Raw genomic sequence first — 19,056 nt, 5'->3', positions numbered from 1 at the left:
TGTGTTGAGGCAAGTTGTAGCCAAACCCTGCAGGGCACGGGACCTCCAGGAACGAGATTGGTGACCCCTGCTGTAGACCATTTGGTTCACATTTTTTCAGATACAGATGCTTGTTTGCAGATGAAACAAGCCATACAATCTATCAATTTCCTGCTTGCATTTGAAGCCCTGTTGAGTGGATTACTAAACACTGCTGATTGGCCATTGTGTTCATATGCTCAACAGATATGATTGCGATTGGCTTTAATGATCATCCTTTTTTAAGGAACGGTACAAGGGCACTGAAAGCTGTCTAAAAGCTACGTCAATCAGCTGATCTGTCAGTCCACAGACATGATGGATGCTTGCTCTCCTCTTTCTCTCTTGCTTTGCTTTATTACACCCACTTCCCTACTTTCTGCTTTTCACAGTTGCATAAAAAACTATTCTGAAGTATACTTGTTACGAAAAAGGGAATTAACTATGTTAATATACACTAATAGTACACACTAAGAACCATTTTGATGCTATGGACTGAAGGTGATTTTGTTGTATATAAAGTTCAGTTTCTTGCACAGTTTGCTTATTTCGCTTCCTTACACTAATGCATTTTGGTTTCAAAATGGCGTTTTACAATTGATGTGTTCAAGAAAAAAAAATGTAGAAATGACCAATAATAAATAAACACTGAAGAAGGTCCCTGGTTTGAGTTTCGGCTGTGCCTGGGGAGTTTGAATGTTCTCTTTGTGTCTGTCTGTGTTTCTTCCGGGTACACAGGTTTACCCCACAATTTGGTGTACACTGTCAAAAATAAAGATACCAGAGCTGTCACTGGGACAGTACCTTTTTAAAAATGTACGCATTTGTAATTAAAGGGTCCTATTAATACTTTTTAGTACCTTTTAGTACCTACATTTTAGTACCTAAAAAGTACAAAAGTGGACCTCTTGAAAATTTTAACTACTAATATATACCTTTGAGGTACCAATATGGACCCTTTAAGTACAAATGTGTACCTTTTGAAAAGGTGCCACCCCACTGACAGCTCTCGTACCTTTATTTCTGAGAGTGTAGAATGTGAGTGTAAATAAAAGAGCGTGTGAGTTTTCCAACACTAGGATTTACGTAAGTTTCGGTTGTGGCAGAAAGGGCATCTGTTTACATTATATTGTATTTGGTGGTTCATTCTGCTATGGCAACCCTAGATAAAGCTGGGACTATGCCAAAGAGAGTGAGTGAGTAAACAAACATTAAAAAAAAGATTAATGAAAGATTTTATTTAATTTCTCTTTAAAAGATTTTAGTTGAAACATATCAGATGAATCTTCTGAGCTACGAAATCAAAGAATTCCATCACAAGCACACCAAAGCTGAGAGAGATGTGTTCTGCGTCCCTCAAACTCTCTCTGCTGCTTATCAGACGGACACTAAAAATACTCCCCATTTCCCCTTGTGCTCGGCTTGGAGGTCAAAAGGGCAGATGGAGAAAGAGGAGATGAGAGAGAAAGATGTGGAGAGCAGCAGTGCACTCATCCGTCTGTTCTTCACACCGGCTGACTTTAATGTAAAGATCATCTTTTCACCACATCAGGCTGTCCTTGATCGCTCTTAACCTATTCCAGTTCAACAACACTCAACCTGCTTCTTAAAGGGATAGTTCACCCAAAAAATTAAAATTCTGTCATCATTTAGTCACCCTCTGCTTGTTCCAGTCATAAACTTAAAAAATATTTTTGCTGCTGCAGTAGTTCATTCATTCATTCGTTCATTTTCCTTCAGCTTAGTCCCCTTATTCATTAGCGCTCTCCACAGCACAATGAACCACCAACTTATCCAGCATATGTTTTACACAGTGGAAGCCCCTCCCAAGCGAACATGCAAACTCCACACAGAAATGCCAACTGACCCAGCCGGTACTTGAACCAGCAACCTTCTTGCTGTGAGGCAACAGTGCTAACCACTGAGCCACCATGTCGCCCACTGCGACAATCTAACAATCTAACAATAAAATGAGCTGAAACAACACCATTTTTGAGATTTTTTGGGACAACCTAATTGTTTTATGCTCAATCCACTTAAATTTGTTGACTTATTCGATTTGTGTTACAACATGAAGGAATTGTGTGGAGCCCAGCATTTTTTAGTGTAGTTGAGTTTCTTTTTGGTATTATTGGAGCCATAGACTTTGTTGGTATTTTTTTTCCAACTATGGATATCAATGGCTACTAATTTCGAACATTCTTCAAAATATCTTCTTTTCTGTTTAACAGATGGTTTGGAAGCCCTTGAGGGTGAGTAAATAGTGAGTACATTTTATATTTGTGTGAACTTCCCCTTTAATGTTAATAGTCAGGTGTGCACATTGTATTTTAACTTGATTTGCTGACTGAGGCTCATGGAGAAACGAGTGTTTTAAAAGCATGTGTGGTATAGAGAGGACAGGGCGGTCATCACAGCACAACAGCGTGTGCTGCGGGACCTGAGCCTGTGACCCTTCACAACACTCTCTGAAGGTGCCCTTTACCATCACATAAATAAACAGAGGTGAAAAATGACAGAGGAGATGCTAGAAGACACGAAAAAAAAAAAAACAGAAGAAAAGATGCTACTGTATGAACCGTAGGTGGAGGATTTCAATATTTATGTTGCAATTTTTTTTAAAAATGTATAACCTTTATTATTAATACATTCTGAATAAATATATATATTTAAAGTCAGAAGGTTATATTGGTATTTTATTGCAACTGTATTTTTGAACAAGTTAATTATGTTTATGTAAATTATAATTGTTTATATATGTTAATATAAAGAAAAATATCTTTAAACATTTATTATTTATCATTATATCATTTAAAAACATTTAATTTTTAAGATATAATATGCAGTTTCCAAACAAAACATTTATTTTTATGTTTTTATATTGTAGAAATTAGAAGTAGATAAGCCTGTCACCATTCTTCTTTATTCAATCCTTCATTTTCCTTCAGCTAAGTCTCTGATTTATTAGAAGTTGCCACAGCAGAAAGAACCGCCAACTATTCCAGCATATTTTTACACCGCTTCCAGCCGCAAACCAATACTGGGAAACATACATACACACTCATTGACACACACACTCATACTCTAGGGCCAATTTAGTTAATTCACTTCACCCCTATAGACTATTGCTGCGTCCCAATTCACAAACTATTTCATCCTAAATAGTATTTGAAAATAGAACTAGTATGTTCCAAATCGTAGTATGTTGAAAAGAGTATGCCAAAGATTCCCGAATGGTTTACTATTTCCAGTAAAAATTTTAAGTGTAGAACCGTCCATACTCTATAGCCGCCTTTCCACTGCACACAACATTCGGACATGACTGTCGGAATATGGCCACTTGTGGCAGTCGCACAGAATTTTCAGTTTTGTCACGCACAATGAGAGAAAAGCTGGATTCTTGCGGTGTCTGAACTAAAGGAGTGCTAAAGCAAGAGCCTTTGTTCTCTGTGCCTCACCATGGGTGAAAAAATGAATGAATAAATACTAGGAACTCATCGACCGCAAAAAAAAATTGTGGAATGTGGAGAGAACATTAAAAAAAACTATATTTTTTTTAGTACTCATTTATGAATAGAAATTTATTTTTAATGTAAGCAAAAAAGTTAATTAAAACTTTTTTATCCTATATGGTCTAGTAATCACAGGAGGTAAAATCCGCAGGATCCGCAGCTCAAATCAGATCCAAATTTCCTGCATACGGACATGACCGGAACTCCACGCAGCTCCTGGACTACTCTCCATTGGAAATGAATGACTTCTGGTCTGTTGCATGTTTGTCGTGTGCTGTGGAAAGGCAGCCTAACCAAGAATATTACCCACAGTTCATCGCTCAATAAATGTGAATTCGATTAGAACTACAAACGTGGATAAAAAGTGTAAATAAACAACAAACATAATGGATGAGCGAGACCAACCGTTCAGTAGAGAGGCTTTGGTAAAGATGTTTGTATGACTGTTAATGAATATCAAGGCCACTAGAAAATATTTTAATCACGCTTTCTGTGTTATATTTCTTATGCAACAACAATACTGAACTTATATAAAGATGTGTTAAGACATTAATTTCTAAATGCATAATTATCCAAAAACCTGAGGAGATTTCTCTGCATGAAAGACCCGCGAATGGGAGATTAACCTGCTGCTGCTTCTACAATAAGGTAGGAAATTAAATATGAAAGAAATGTGCATGATGTGTGGATGATTGACAGGAAACGTAACTAAGCAACACAACGATCTGTTAACGAGGAAGTAGTATGTCACAAAGCTTGCATACTCATGTTACACACTCAAAAGTACATATTTTTCCTTCACAAAAAAGTACATACTTGTAGGGAGTAGTAAAAGTATTGTTACAACCCTATGGTCGTCTTGTCTCATCTGATTCTCTGCTTTGCCTAGAAAACATCTGATTGGCCACTTCCAGCTAATTGCTTTTTCCTGATTGGCCTACAGTGTTTTAAAAGCCATGACACATCTTGCTTGGTGGCCATCTTGTTTTGATCACTTGCTTTGTGTTTGTTGAAACGTTTGTATAGTGCATAGAGCAGAGTTTTTGAATGTGTTAACGTTGTGACCACTGACATTTGTGAGTAGTTTGTTTTGTGTTTGCTTGGTTTATGGTAGTGATGGTGAAATGAAGCTTTCTGAACCAGTGAAGCACTTAACTCGGAAAAACGTTTGTTACTCGAAGCTTTCTAAATCAGAGCTCGATGAGGACCTCTGCTGATTAAAGTGTGGGAAAGCACTGTGATGCAATAATGTCTAATTATCACAACTAACCAACTCTTTCATGTAGTTATACAACAACAATAATATAAACAAATTACTCAATTACTTTAGTTTTTACACATAAGGTATGTTAAATTAAACCACTGATGACTGTAGTCAATCCAAGGTATTCAAAATAATTTACAATTATCATGTCCTAACTAGTCCTGTTCCAAGCGGGGATTGAACCATGCGATTCCTGCATGAAAGGCGAATGCTCTAAGGAGGAGGCTATATATGCGGTGCTTTCAGGCTGCACTCGCTAACTTGTCTCTGTTAAACACTTTACTACGATATGAAATGGTTTTCTTTAAAGATAGTTGTAAAAAATACGCTAATAAACTTTAGGATGGTTCAAAATCTTTTTATTATAAATTACTATTGTATTTTAGTTGAATTTAGTCTGAAACAGACCTGAAACTTGCCTATAGCACTTTTTCATTGTTGCTCTTATAGTTGTGTAAATTGCTTCCTTGTCCTCATTTGTAAGTCGCTTTGGATGACTAAATGTAAATGTAAATGAATTACTGGTGTGTGGGACCTGTTCAGTGCTTTGAAACAGTAGAAATGTATGTAATCGATGCCTAATCTCTCACTATACACTTTACTAACTCATGAGAGTGTTTAAAACTTTGAATCAAAATTCGAAGCAGTCACGTGGGTATAAGTGAAAATGAAGCTTCAGACGTCACTGATCACATGATGATGGCTCCGGTACACTGCTTCAATGCGAGATGTATTGTTTTTTTGATACATGCTTTGAAGCCTAGGCGCACAACGTCACATGAATAGTTTGTGGTACTTCGTTCCACTGGCGTGTTTGACCTTTTTTGCCTGCTGACCATGGGTGTCATGGCTAAATCATATCTCTCTGTCCCAGAAACCTCAGTCTCAAATGAGAGGGTTTTTTTTCTGTTGCAGGGGACATGCCCAGAAATCCCAGCTTTTAACAGATTATAGTTATATGATAATTTTCCTTAAAAAAGCCATCTCTATCTAAGTGAGTGATTAAATGTTGAATGTGATGAGTTTTCAACAATACTAAATTGAAACTTAATTTTTTTTTTTTTACATGGTTTAATAGTTTTTTGTTATTTAAATTAAAAAAGTTCTTGTTTCGAAACTTACAGATAGATGGCTAATTTGTATGTCACTGATATGTTCAGTGCTAAGGTAAATAAACACATTTGGCACTTTTTTCGAGTCTTTTCATTAGTTTTGTTTTTCCTGTAAATTATTCAATAAATACCGTACCGTGCCATTCATACCGAGGTATTACCGTACCGTGAAATTCTGATACCGTTACATCCCTAGTGGTTAGGATAGTGAATTGTATCTTATTTTCTTTCATTTTTGCTCAGTCTTTCATATTGTGCACTATCCCTAGATGGTGCGTAACAGTATGTCAAATGGGATATAGCACATATCTTTGCACTGTAGGGGGAAACCAGAGCACCTTGAGGAAACACGCGAACACAGAAAGAACATGCAAACTCCACACAGAAATGCCAACTGGCCAAGCCAGGACTCAAACCAGCGACCTTCTTGCTATAGGGAAACAGTGCTAACCACTGAGCTACTGTGACGCACTGTTCTTCTTTATATTTTTAGAAAACTGGTTTTTGATTTTCTAGTTTTGTGGTCAGCAATATCTTTTGCATTGTAGCAGTATTTCAATTGTCAAACTACAGGCAAAAACACTAGTAAAACAAACAAATTCTCCATAGAGGCTTACATACGCAAATGTAAAGAAATCCTGACCAAGAAAACAGCAGATGTATTTAAAGCAGGGCTTAGTGAAGGCTGTTGGTTCCAGTGTCTAATCACATTTTTATACTGAATATCGACTCCACAATAACAATTAAGCAGTGAACAATAAAGCAGTCATTCATGCCCCAGTGAATGCTGGGAATCAACATCTTGTCTCCAAAACAGCAGACATCACTTTGACCTAATAAGGTAAGTTTACCATTTTTACTTTGATTTCTTTAATTATTGTACAGTACACATAATTGTTTTGTGAAATCAAATGAGAAAATAGCATGCTGTAGGAAAAGACTGCATTTTATAACATTCATCATGATCAAAATCAGACTCAGACGGTCCGTCATGAAGGTTTCTTTTATCTTCGTGTCCTGGTCTCACCGTGAGTAAGTGCTGATAAGGAATTCATCAGTGTACGTCAGCAGCACATCAGAGTAGTGTGTTTTGGGGAGACACTGGAATCCGTGTGCGTGTCTGATGGACCATGCGAAATAGACTTGCATGGAAAGTAATCCCTAATTTATGAACGCCTATCAGGAATGCATCACAGCAGGAGAAGCTACTGTATGAAGCAGCATCTCTCTCTGGAAAGAGGAAGCAGGGTAGGCAGAGGAGAGGCAATGAAGGGAAAGTGGCAATCAAGCATTTCATATCACTTGTGTGTCTCCTTTCTAAAAGATGAAACTGTCTGCCAGTCACGTAATGTGGGCTCTAAAAGTCTGAGACATTACTGGGTGTTGCAGGGTGAATCAGCTTTCAGCCACTACGCCCCCCGCTGCTTGAATCAGCTTCCAGAAATGATCAGATGTGCTCCAAGATTAGGCATGTTCAAATCAAGACTGAAAACACATCTGTTTAGCTGTGCCTTTACTGAATGAGCACTGTGCTATGTCCGACAGATTTCACTATTATGTTTTTCTCTTCTTCTTCATTCTTTTATATCACATTTTACCTGTTTTTATGTTTTTTTTACTCATTTTTATTATTTGTTTTTATTTTTATTTTACTTGTTTCTTTTATTCTTGTTTATGTAAAGCACTTTGAATTGCTGCTGTGGATGAAATGTGCTATATGAATAAACTTGCCTTGCCTTGCCTATACAGTTAAGGACTATTTTTTGTTCTATTTTTTATTTTTACATTTTAAAGTATGTAGTGATAAATACGTACATATGTGATCATATTTCTCACTTTACTTAGAACTTCAGTGTAAATGCTTGAAAAAAAATTGCTGAAATATGAAATAAGGGTGCAAATTATACATTGTCGATCAGGGGGGTTGACTTTTTTGCTAAGTTTTCAGTTAATTAAATGTATTTATTTATTTAAATGCATCCATACACACTCATTCACACACATACACTACGGGCAGTTTTAGTTCATCCAGTTCACCTATAGCGAATGTCTGGACTGTGGAGGTGTTGTGATGAGTCAGAAGGCATTGAATCCATTTGCAAGCTTTATTAAGAGCACACATACAAACAAACACAAAGGGGCAATCCAGGAGACAGAACGTGGGACAGGCAAAAGTTCAAAGGCAGGCAGATATCTTACTGGTCAGAATAACAGGCTGGAGATCAGGGGCAGGCAGATGTCTTTCGTAATCGTAGAACAAGCACAGGGTCAGAAACACAGATCAGTCCGAAGTAGGGAGTATGGAACGCTCAGAAATGACAGCCAGGCAAATCAAGACTTCGCAACGAACCGGAGCGTGAGTGTGGTATATATACACGAGAGCTGATGAGTTGCACCTGGACCGTAATCAGTGCCAGGTAGCAGGGCTTATGGGATTTTGAGTCCGTGAGTCGAATCAGAATTCTGGCGATGGTTCCCTCTGGTGGTGCACAAGAGGGTTGGCATCGCCCTCATTTACAACAGAACCCCCCTCCTGCGAGCGGCTCCTGAAGCGAGAAGGCACCTGACGCCGGGGTCTACCGCGCTGTCGGGGGGCTGGTTTCTCTGGGAACCTTTGATGAAACTCTTCCGTGAGAGTTGGGTCTAGAATATCTCTAGCATTCACCCAGGACCGTTCCTCTGGACCGTACCCTTCCCAGTCCACCAGATATTGGAGGGCGCCACCCCGACGTCGAGAGTCCAGCACTTCTCGAACGAGGTAAGCTTCCTCGCCCTCGATCATGACAGGTGGAGGGGTCCTGGTTTCCGATTCCTCCTCAACCGCCTCCTCTCGTGGACCACCAGCGGGTTTGAGTAATGACATGTGGAAAGTAGGAGAAATACGATAATGATTAGGCAAGGCTAAGCGAAAAGACACTGGAGTAATCTGGCGTACAATTTTGAATGGCCCTACATACCTGGGACTGAGTTTGCGGCAGGGCAATCTCAGACGAAGGTCTCGTGTCGACAACCACACCCACTGCCCCGGTTGATACGTGGGTCCCTGGCGTCGGTGACGGTTCGCCTGAATCTCTCTCCTCCTGACTGCCCTCATGAGATGTCTGTGAGCCTGGTTCCAAACATCCTCACTCCGCTGCAGCCAATCCGTGACAGCAGGTAACTCAGTGGGTTCTCCGGACCATGGAAACAGGGGTGGTTGGTAGCCAAGAATACATTTGAATGGCGTAATACCCGTGGCTGGCTTTATTAATGAATTTTGTGCATATTCTGCCCACATCAGATAGCGACTCCAGTCGTGCTGTTGCTGATGACAGTAGGAACGTAGAAATCGAATGACTTCTTGATTCATACGTTCAGTTTGGCCGTTGGATTGAGGATGGTACCCTGAGGTGAGACTAACATTAATATTTAGATTTTTACAGAGAGCGGACCATACCCGGGAAGTGAATTGGGATCCCCTGTCTGAGACGATATCATCAGGTAAGCCAAACATTCGAAATACATGATTGCACAGGGCTTCTGCGGTTTCAAAGGCAGAGAGCAATTTGGGCAACGGTATTAGGCGACAAGCCTTGGAGAAACGATCAACCACCGTGAGAATGACTGTGTTGTTCTGGGAAACAGGGAGATCCGTAATGAAGTCCACAGCTATATGGGACCAGGGCCGCTGCGGAACCGGTAGCGGTTGTAACAGGCCAGCAGGGGTTTGGTGAGATGCCTTCGTGCTTTGGCAAATTTTACATTTCTGAACATAATTAATTACATCCTTCGTGAGGGACGGCCACCAGAAACGGCCTTTGACTAACTCCAAAGTTGCAGTGATGCCTGGATGCCCCGAACTGGGAGTGTCATGAATATGGGTCAGTAATCTGGTACGTATGTTATTGGGTACAAAAATCAGGTGATTCGGACAGTCTACTGGAGGGTTGTTTTCTCGGTTGGCCTCTTGAAATCGGTAAGTATGTCCCACTGTACTGGAGCCACTAGTAAGTTCGTAGGAATAATGGTTTCATCACTAATTGGGGTTTTATCCTCTGATAGCCTGGATAATGCATCTGCCTTACTGTTTTTACTCCCTGGTCTATAGGTGACAATGAAGTCGAATCTGGTGAAGAACAAAGCCCAACGAGCTTGTCTGGGATTTAGACGTTTGGCTGAGCGAAGATATTCCAGATTCTTGTGGTCAGTTAATATGGTGAATTGCTGACTAGCCCCCTCCAGCCAGTGTCTCCATTCTTCCAGGGCTAATTTCATTGCCAGTAATTCGCGATTTCCCACATCATAGTTTCGTTCTGCGCTGGTCAATTTACGGGAGAAGAAGGCACATGGATACATTTTGGATGGTTGACCCTGACGTTGAGATAACACAGCACCGACTCCTGTGTTGGATGCATCCACTTCCACAATGAAAGGTAGGTCTGGGTTGGGATGACGGAGAATAGGAGCTGTGGTGAATTGAGTCTTTAGATCGCTAAATGCTTGGCGTGCTTCAGAGGACCAGGATAGTTTGTGGGAATTTCGTTTGGTCATGGCTGTTAATGGTGCGGCTATTGAACTAAAGCCTCTGATAAACCGTCTATAGAAGTTGGCAAAACCTAGAAATCGCTGCAACTCCTTGAGATTCTGGGGTAACGGCCATCGTTGAACTGCCTGTACCTTCGTATCATCCATGGTAATCCCTTCTGCACTGATGACGTATCCCAAAAAGGCGATCTGTGTCTGGTGAAATTCACACTTCTCTAATTTGGCGTACAGACGATGTTGAATCATGCGTTGCAACACCATACGTACATGTTCAACATGTTCCTTCATCGTGTTTGAATATATGAGGATGTCGTCGATGTAAATGATGACCCAGCGATCCAGCATATCCCGAAAGACATCGTTCATAAAAGATTGGAACACGGATGGACAGTTTGACAGGCCGAAGGGCATTACCGTGTACTCATAGTGCCCCCTAGTGGTGGAAAACGCGGTCTTCCACTCGTCACCAGCACGGATTCTGACAAGGTTATATGCACTGCGAAGATCAAGCTTGGTATAATATCTAGCCTTTCTTAATTGTTCCAGGGCAGGAGGTACGAGGGGTAATGGATAGCGGAATTTTACAGTGATTTCATTGAGCCCTCGGTAATCAATACAGGGACGTAAACTGCCATCTTTCTTCTTTACAAAGAAGAATCCAGCTGAAGCAGGAGATGTAGAAGGTCGGATGAAACCCTTGGCCAATTCCTCGTCGATATATTCAGACATTGCCTTGTGCTCAGGTTGTGACAGAGGGAATATTCGACCCGTTGGAGGACTTGAACCTGGAATTAACTCAATAGCACAATCACTTGGTCGATGTGGGGGAAGTTGAGTAGCTTTTTGTTTGCTAAAAGCTTCATGTAAGTCATGGTACTCAATGGGGATTAGTTCATCAACGAGTTCAGGTAACACATTGGTGGTTCGTAATGGAATTTTGTGAATGGGCTGGATGCACTGTTTCATGCATGACTCACTCCACTGCAATATCTGTCCTTCCCTCCAGGAGATATGAGGATCATGTCGCCTTAACCAGGGCAGTCCCAACACCAGTGGATGATTAACTGAATCAATAATGTAGAATTGCATTTCTTCAATGTGTAGAACACCAACTTGTAACTGTAGCTTATTCGTAATCATACGGATGCGTCCTTCACCCACAGGACGACCGTCTAGTGCTTCTACTGCAAGACAGGAATCATATGAGCTGAGAGATAGTTCGTGACATAAAGCAAATTTCTTAGATATAAAGTTTCCGGCAGATCCAGAGTCGACAAGAGCCGTAGTATTAATCATTCTTTTATCAAATTTAATAATCACAGGAATCAGTACACTGAAAAGTGCAGGAACATGGGAAGGACTCACCAATTGAACTGGTGTCTGAGGTCGTACGCTGCAGGTGGATTTCCTGTGCCCTGATTGACCGCAGTACAGGCATAGATGATTTTGCAATCGATGCATTCTTTCTTCATGGGTGAGACGGGTGAAACCCAGTTGCATGGGTTCATCAGGGGGCGTGTCACTTGAAACATGGAGCTGTGTGCGAGGATTTCTACGGCTGCGAATCAGATGATCAAGACGGATGGTAAGTTCAATGAGTTCGTTCAATTTCTTTCCTTCGTCACGGCAAGCCAATTCAGATTGTAGATTGGTATTCAGACCCCGTCTGAATAGTGTCTTCAGTGTATCCTCAACCCAGTTAGTTTGAGCGGCGAGAGTGCGAAATGACAGGGCGTATTCTGCAGCTGTGTTACGCCCCTGTGTAAGAGAAAGTAACTGCTCACCGGGGCTTCTCCCATCTGCTGGGTGCTCGAACACTTCCCGAAATTGCTTGAGAAAAGTTTCAAATGTGGGATAGTTACATTCCTCCTCCTTCCATATCGCTGTAGCCCATTCCAGCGCTTTCCCCGTTAACAGGTTGCATACAAAAGCCACCCGACTAGAATCAGTGGGATATAATGCAGGTTGTTGGTTAACAAATAGTTTGCATTGCAATAAGAAGCCTTTGCAGCGAGAAGGTGACCCATCAAACTTTTCAGGAAAAGCTAATCGGGGACTTACGGTAGCCGGAGCATTGGAGACCTGCGTTGGTTGAGAAGCTGTCATGGTAGCAGGCGGGGTAACTGCAGGATTCGGATGACGGAGTTGCTGCATAGCTCTCACCAGTTCCTCCGTGAGAGAAGTTAGATGGGTGAGTTGTTGATGATGGGTGGCTAACTGAGTGGCTTGAGCGGAAAGTTCAGTCGAGACTTGTGCTAAAGCTGCTGGATTCTGTAGTGGCGAAGTCTTCTGTTGTGATGAGTCAGAAGGCATTGAATCCATTTGCAAGCTTTATTAAGAGCACACATACAAACAAACACAAAGGGGCAATCCAGGAGACAGAACGTGGGACAGGCAAAAGTTCAAAGGCAGGCAGATATCTTACTGGTCAGAATAACAGGCTGGAGATCAGGGGCAGGCAGATGTCTTTCGTAATCGTAGAACAAGCACAGGGTCAGAAACACAGATCAGTCCGAAGTAGGGAGTATGGAACGCTCAGAAATGACAGCCAGGCAAATCAAGACTTCGCAACGAACCGGAGCGTGAGTGTGGTATATATACACGAGAGCTGATGAGTTGCACCTGGACCGTAATCAGTGCCAGGTAGCAGGGCTTATGGGATTTTGAGTCCGTGAGTCGAATCAGAATTCTGGCGATGGTTCCCTCTGGTGGTGCACAAGAGGGTTGGCATCGCCCTCATTTACAACAGGAGGAAACTGGAACACCCGGAGGAAATCCACGCCAATGCGGGGAGAACATGCAAACTCCACAAAGAAATGCCAAGTGACCCAGACAGGACTCAAACCAGCAACCTTCTTGCTGTGAGGCAACAGTTCTAACCACTGAGCCACCTAAATAAGAAATTTTCAAAGTCAAATTCAGTTTGCTCCACTGAAAAATGTTCAGAAAAAAATTCATGAAACAGTTCTAATGGTCTCACGGCAAAAAGTGTTCATGACAGATTCATGACAAGTAATGTGTGTTGTCTTGGTAATATCAAGTTGTCATTACGAAGACAAAGACTTTAGAGATCTCAAATAATAAGCATTTAAAAATGACATAACTGAGCGAATGACATATAATAACAGTTGTCATACGCATGCATAAAATCTTATTCATAACATGTGTCAGCCATGATTAAAGGTGTCATGACAGCCTTAACACCCCCTCAAGTGAAGTGTTACATGAAAATGGAATCTTCAAACCTTGTGTTCATTTTTAAAATCTGTTTTCTCATTTACATTTGCAATGCTGATGATACAATTACAGGCCACTTTATTAAGTACACCTTACTAGTACCGGGATGGACCCCCTTTTGCCTTCAGAACTGCCTTATTCTTCGTGGCATGGATTTTACAAGGTACTGGAAATATTCCCTAGAGATTTTGGTCCATATTGATAGCATCATGCAGTTACTCATCATTTTAGGTCAGCAACAATACTCAGGTAGGCTGTGGCGTTGACACGATGCTTATTTGGTTCTAATGGGCCCAAATTATGCCAAGAAAATATCCCCCGCACCATTACACCACCACCACCAGCCTGAATCGTTGATGTAAAGCAGGATTGATCCATGCTTTCATGTTGATTATGCCAAATTCTGACTCTAATTTTGCAGCTGAAATCGAGACTCATCAGACCAGCCAACGTTTTTCCAATCAGTGAGCCTTTGTGAATTGTGGCCTCAGTTTCCTGTTCTTAGCTGACAGGAGTGGCACCCGGTGTGGTCTTCTGCTGCTGTAGCCCATCCACTTCAAGGTGTTGTGCATTCAGAGATCCTCTTCTGCAGACCTCAGTTGTAATGAGGGCTTATGTGAGTTACTGCTGCCTTTCTATCAGCTCGAACCAGTCTGGCTATTATCTTCTGACCTCTGGCATCAACAAAGCATTTGCGTCCACAGAACTGCCACTCACTGGATATTTTCTCTTCTTCAGACCATTCTCTGTAAACCCTAGTCATGGTTGTGTGTAAAAATCCCAGTAGATCGCCATTTTCTGAAATACTCAGACAAGCACGTCTGGCACCAACACGCCACATTCAAACTCACTTAAATTACCTTTCTTCCCCATTCTGATGCTTGGTTGAACTGCAGCAAATCGTCTTGATCATGTCTACATGACTAAATGGATTGAGTTGCTGCCATGTGATTGGCTATTTAGTAATTTAAGTTAAGGAGCAGTTGGACCTAATAAAGCGGCCGATGAAGGTATAATGTAAAGCAGGTCACTGGTAGGCTTGGGCGGTGTCCAAATTTTGAGACCGTCAAACCGCCTCCATATTTTACCCCGGTATCCGGTATTACCGGCGTAATAAAAAAAAATATGACGTAAGGCTCAGACAGCGTCACCAAACTGTTGGCTTGAGCCTAAACCATTCAGAAGAGAGAGAGAGAGAGAAAGAGAGAGACTTTCTCTGTCTTACACAAACACACACACATCTCTCCCGCGATTTATTCAGAAATTTACTCCCACACCGTAAGAAATCTGGCCGGCTCCCGCGGGAATGCAGAGAGCTGTAATCGGGCCATAAAAATTATACCCGATAGGTCCCGAGTCCGACACGTACATTTTGATTGACAGCTTTATAAAGCCCGAGCCCTTACAGCTCTAATGCATTTTTTTCAAGAATGAGTCATTTATATGTTTTAACAGCATTTATTCGTAACAAACGTAGACTATATCCCACTTGAAAGTTGGAACAAAGAAATAAAATAAGTCCTCTGTAACATCGTAACATCTCAGCACTCTATAGGTCTACATGCACTTAGCCTTTAAATTGGCCAACACACCAATGAAAAGAAATCTTGCTTAACAAATCAAATAATCTCTAAATGATGACGGGTATTTTGGCAGTAACTAAATTGAAGCTGAATATTAAAAGAATAATGCCACCATTAGTCTGTATACTCTGTCTACATTATGATTATATGGTTTAATTAATATTTATTTATAATTTAAAACCCTTTACTCACCAAGATTAGGCTACGTGTGTTTGTGGAGGAACATTATTAAATCCACTGGCTTTAGCGCAGTCTTGCGCTCATGTGCGTCCAGCAGCACTGAACACCGTTTCACTGCTACTGCTACAGGCCGAGATGCAGAGTTCTGATCTGGCTGATTTTGCAAGTTTTGGGTAGGATTGTTTATTCATCTTATACTAGTCAGGAACATGCATTTAATTTTCCATGACCGTAGTTTCAGGGTAGCGAGTGGCCTCGACATTTTACCTGTCAGCTTGCGGTTTAGGGCTCTACCGTAATACGCAGTGTATGAGCGACCGATAAATACCTGCGGCTGGAATAACCGCTCTTTCTGACTGGCTTGACCGCCGTCAAAATTCTCTTTTTTTACTACTTCGTCATAATTTGCTTCACCTTTGCAGGGATGGATTTTAATGCAGGGATTTGGATTTTTTCGGGTCTCGCCGGGTTCGGGCAAAGATCTTCAGCTCTAATGCAGACCTCTCGTTCATATTAACCACGTCTCCCTTCTGTTCAGTCTAAACTGCCAAACTGCAGGACACTTTGAAGCGCGACTCGTCACGTCACGTCTCCCTGTCCCTCTCTCCCTCTCCCTCTCACCCTCTCCCCCTCCCTCTTCCTCTATCTCTCTCCTCCACACTGTCCCGTGATGACAACCACACACACGTTTTTTAGGCATTAAATAAAGGATATTTAATACTTTATGACGGTATAACGGTATTGAAACTGACACCGTTGCTATTTTTAGATCCCGCGGTATACCATAATACCGTAATATCGCCCAAGCCTAGTCACTGGTTCCGTTGCTTCTTTCATCCTCTAAATCTTGAACAATTAAGCATGCAACGCACTGAAAAGTTTCAGTAATTACTCTTCAAATTACAGTATTGTTCTTCAAAATATACAAAAAATGATTGTCTACTATTAATTATGCTGTTTTCACATGACAAGTAAGAATGAATTATGGGACAAAATATTATTTTATCAACCAATTAGACAGGACTGTATAATAGGGATGAAATATGGGACTATTTTTGAAAGAATGGGACGTCTGGTCACCTCAAGGATATTACTTTTTGAGAAAAATGTTTTGCTAACATTGTATGAGCAGCACATTTGAGAATGTGATAAAAATAAAACAAAATGCAGTTCATGACCCCTTGAAGTACTGTAGGCCTGACTGCTTCCAAGAAAAAAAGCACATTTCGCTCCTCCTCGATTATTATTCAATGTCTTTGTCAATCAAAGGAAATCAGCCACACCGCAGGAAGGATGACTGAGTGATCCACCTATTTTCATCTGTTAGTGCCTCTGTTTATCTAACCCATTTCCACTGTCTGTTTCTCCTTTCATGTTTCAGCTCTGTTCCGTGCTTGTGTCAGAACCCCAGAGTCCTTCCCCAAAACACACCCGCATTCCTCCAACACTGACGACTGCTTCACTGCTCCTTTACTGTGGTATAGGACAGGGCTGCACAATATATCCTTTCAGCATTGACACAGGAATGTGTGCATCTGCAATAGTCCCATATAGCGGCATGTGCAGTATCAAGTAGAACGCTATACTTTGCAGTACATGTGATTTATGGAATAACGGCAAGGTTTAACAATAACAGAGTGGAAGTTTATGATTTGCATCTGTTCTGTTACTGTGTAAACATTATAAGCAGGTTTAAATTATTCAGGTTGCAGGAAATGGTAACTTTTATATCTTTAGCAATGATTCACTGTATTGCATTTATACAGTGAAGACTAATTTCTGCATCTGACTTCTGGGGTCCGTGCTTCGTACCTCGCTTAAATGATCTAAGATTATTTGGCAGATCCTGGATCTTTTCATCTCGATAACTGATCTCTCGCTAATTTGGTTCTTCAAACAAGTTCGCGAATCCGATTAGAATGTCTGGATAAACTGATCTGAGATCGCTGCGTGTGTTGTGAAGGACAGATCTATCGATCCTCGAAATCATGATCAGCAATGCAACGATTGGCTGACGGCACAGCAGCGTAATGACATCATCTGATTAATATTCAATTATCCATATGAGCAAAATTACATCAAATTAGCAGTAAACCGTTTGTCAAATATGACACGCAATAACCTTCCACATTTGTTGTGAGCTGCAGGCTTTACACTTTCATGTGTCAAGTGTATTCATCATGTATTTCAGTGCATATCAGTGTATTTAGTTCTACATTTAGAAAATATTGTCTATATTATAGTAGCCGTTTTTTAAACGGTGTAAAGAATAACTGGTCTTTTACAAAAGCATTTTGATATTGGTAAAGGCGTCTGCAACTTTTCTGAAGCATCAAATCACTATTAACTATCAAAATATGTTTATGACTGCATAAATGTATTATTGCTTTAAAAAAAAGTCCCATATTCTGCATTTCTATCATACACAATCTGTACTAAAGTGATCTAAAACGTTCATATCAATAAGTTTTCTCTGTGCACCACCAGGTGGCAGTCTTTGTACTTTAATTTCGAGGGTGCAGATTGCATAAGTTTTATTAATATGTATAACTTTATTTTATTAATGAGTATAACTATATATATATATATATATATATATATATATATATATATATATATATATATATATATATAAATATATATATATAAATATATATATATAGTTAAAAAATATGTACCATTTTCCCAAGTGTATATAACTACTACTGTAAGATAATATCAGAATTCAGAACATACTTTCTGTATTATCTTTGCTTGAACTGAGCCGATCTAATCCTGTTTATATGAATTGAACCTGCTCCCGATCAGGTTTGACCTAGCAGAACAGTTGCTATGACAACAACTCTCGGATCAGCTTTGAAGAACGAAACGATCCTGGATCGTGTCAAATCGTCAACATCCAAATCCAGCTAATTGAGTAATCCACGTACGAAGAACGGACCCCTGTTAGAGAAGCATAAAGCACTCTTCATTTTGTGCAGGCTCTGTTTTAAAATTGAATTATTCTTAATTTAAATGATCAGTGTTTATAATACTGTAAGGTTAACTCTGGTTTAGCCTAGCTTAAATGTTTAAAAATTATAGTTAAAATATTTGAAAAAAAAAATTTTTATCAAAGTAATCCAAAAGTAATCCAATGAAATCAGTTACATTCTTTATTACACTTTAATCAAAAGATTTTTGAAAATGACTTGATTAAAATAAACTAAAACAACACAATTCTTGGGATTTTTATTATTTTTTTTGGAACAACCTAAATGTTTTATGCTCAATTCGATTAATCATTAATAGTAAACTTAATCGATTTGTGTCGGGGCAACATAAATCAATTGTGTGGAACCCTGCACACAGTCTATAAAGTGTTATTTGTAATCTGTAACCTAACTACAGATGAATCCCTCTAGTGCATGTGTGTCAATCTCCTATGTTTGTGCACAATATCAGATGGATTACTCTTGACTGTGTGTACACTGTGTACACTAACACGTGTAAAAACAAAGTACACTCAGTTTAGGATGCTAGTGGAAGAGCTTTTGACTTTTTTTTTATTATACTATACTAGGCTTACACAATATGGAAAAAATTGGCCCTGCGATCATTTGTCTTCTGTATAATTCAATACAAAA

The 19,056-nt window shown here is 40.2% G+C and overlaps 1 protein-coding gene and 2 long non-coding RNA genes across 6 annotated transcripts in view; 1 reads left to right on the top strand and 2 right to left on the bottom strand.

The window, feature by feature from the left end:
* LOC147831275 (uncharacterized) overlaps window positions 1-19,056 on the bottom strand; it is a 111,480-nt gene that overhangs the window by 72,706 nt on the left and 19,718 nt on the right. The window lies entirely within an intron of this gene.
* The window catches only part of avpr2ab (arginine vasopressin receptor 2a, duplicate b), a 57,198-nt gene that overhangs the window by 32,368 nt on the left and 5,774 nt on the right, over window positions 1-19,056 (bottom strand). The gene's annotated exons all lie outside the window — the stretch shown is intronic.
* On the top strand, window positions 2,902-17,997 carry LOC147831276 (uncharacterized). Its single transcript, XR_015523458.1, has 3 exons — window positions 2,902-7,969; window positions 13,183-14,693; window positions 16,243-17,997. It is a non-coding gene; the product is annotated as an uncharacterized LOC147831276 (long non-coding RNA).

Source organism: Danio rerio, chromosome 23 (assembly GCF_052040795.2).
Source record: "Danio rerio strain M-AB ecotype USA chromosome 23, GRCz13ab, whole genome shotgun sequence".
Lineage (NCBI taxonomy): Eukaryota > Metazoa > Chordata > Actinopteri > Cypriniformes > Danionidae > Danio > Danio rerio.
Note: the sequence above shows the minus strand (reverse complement) of the source record. Positions and strands in the feature narration are given on the sequence as shown.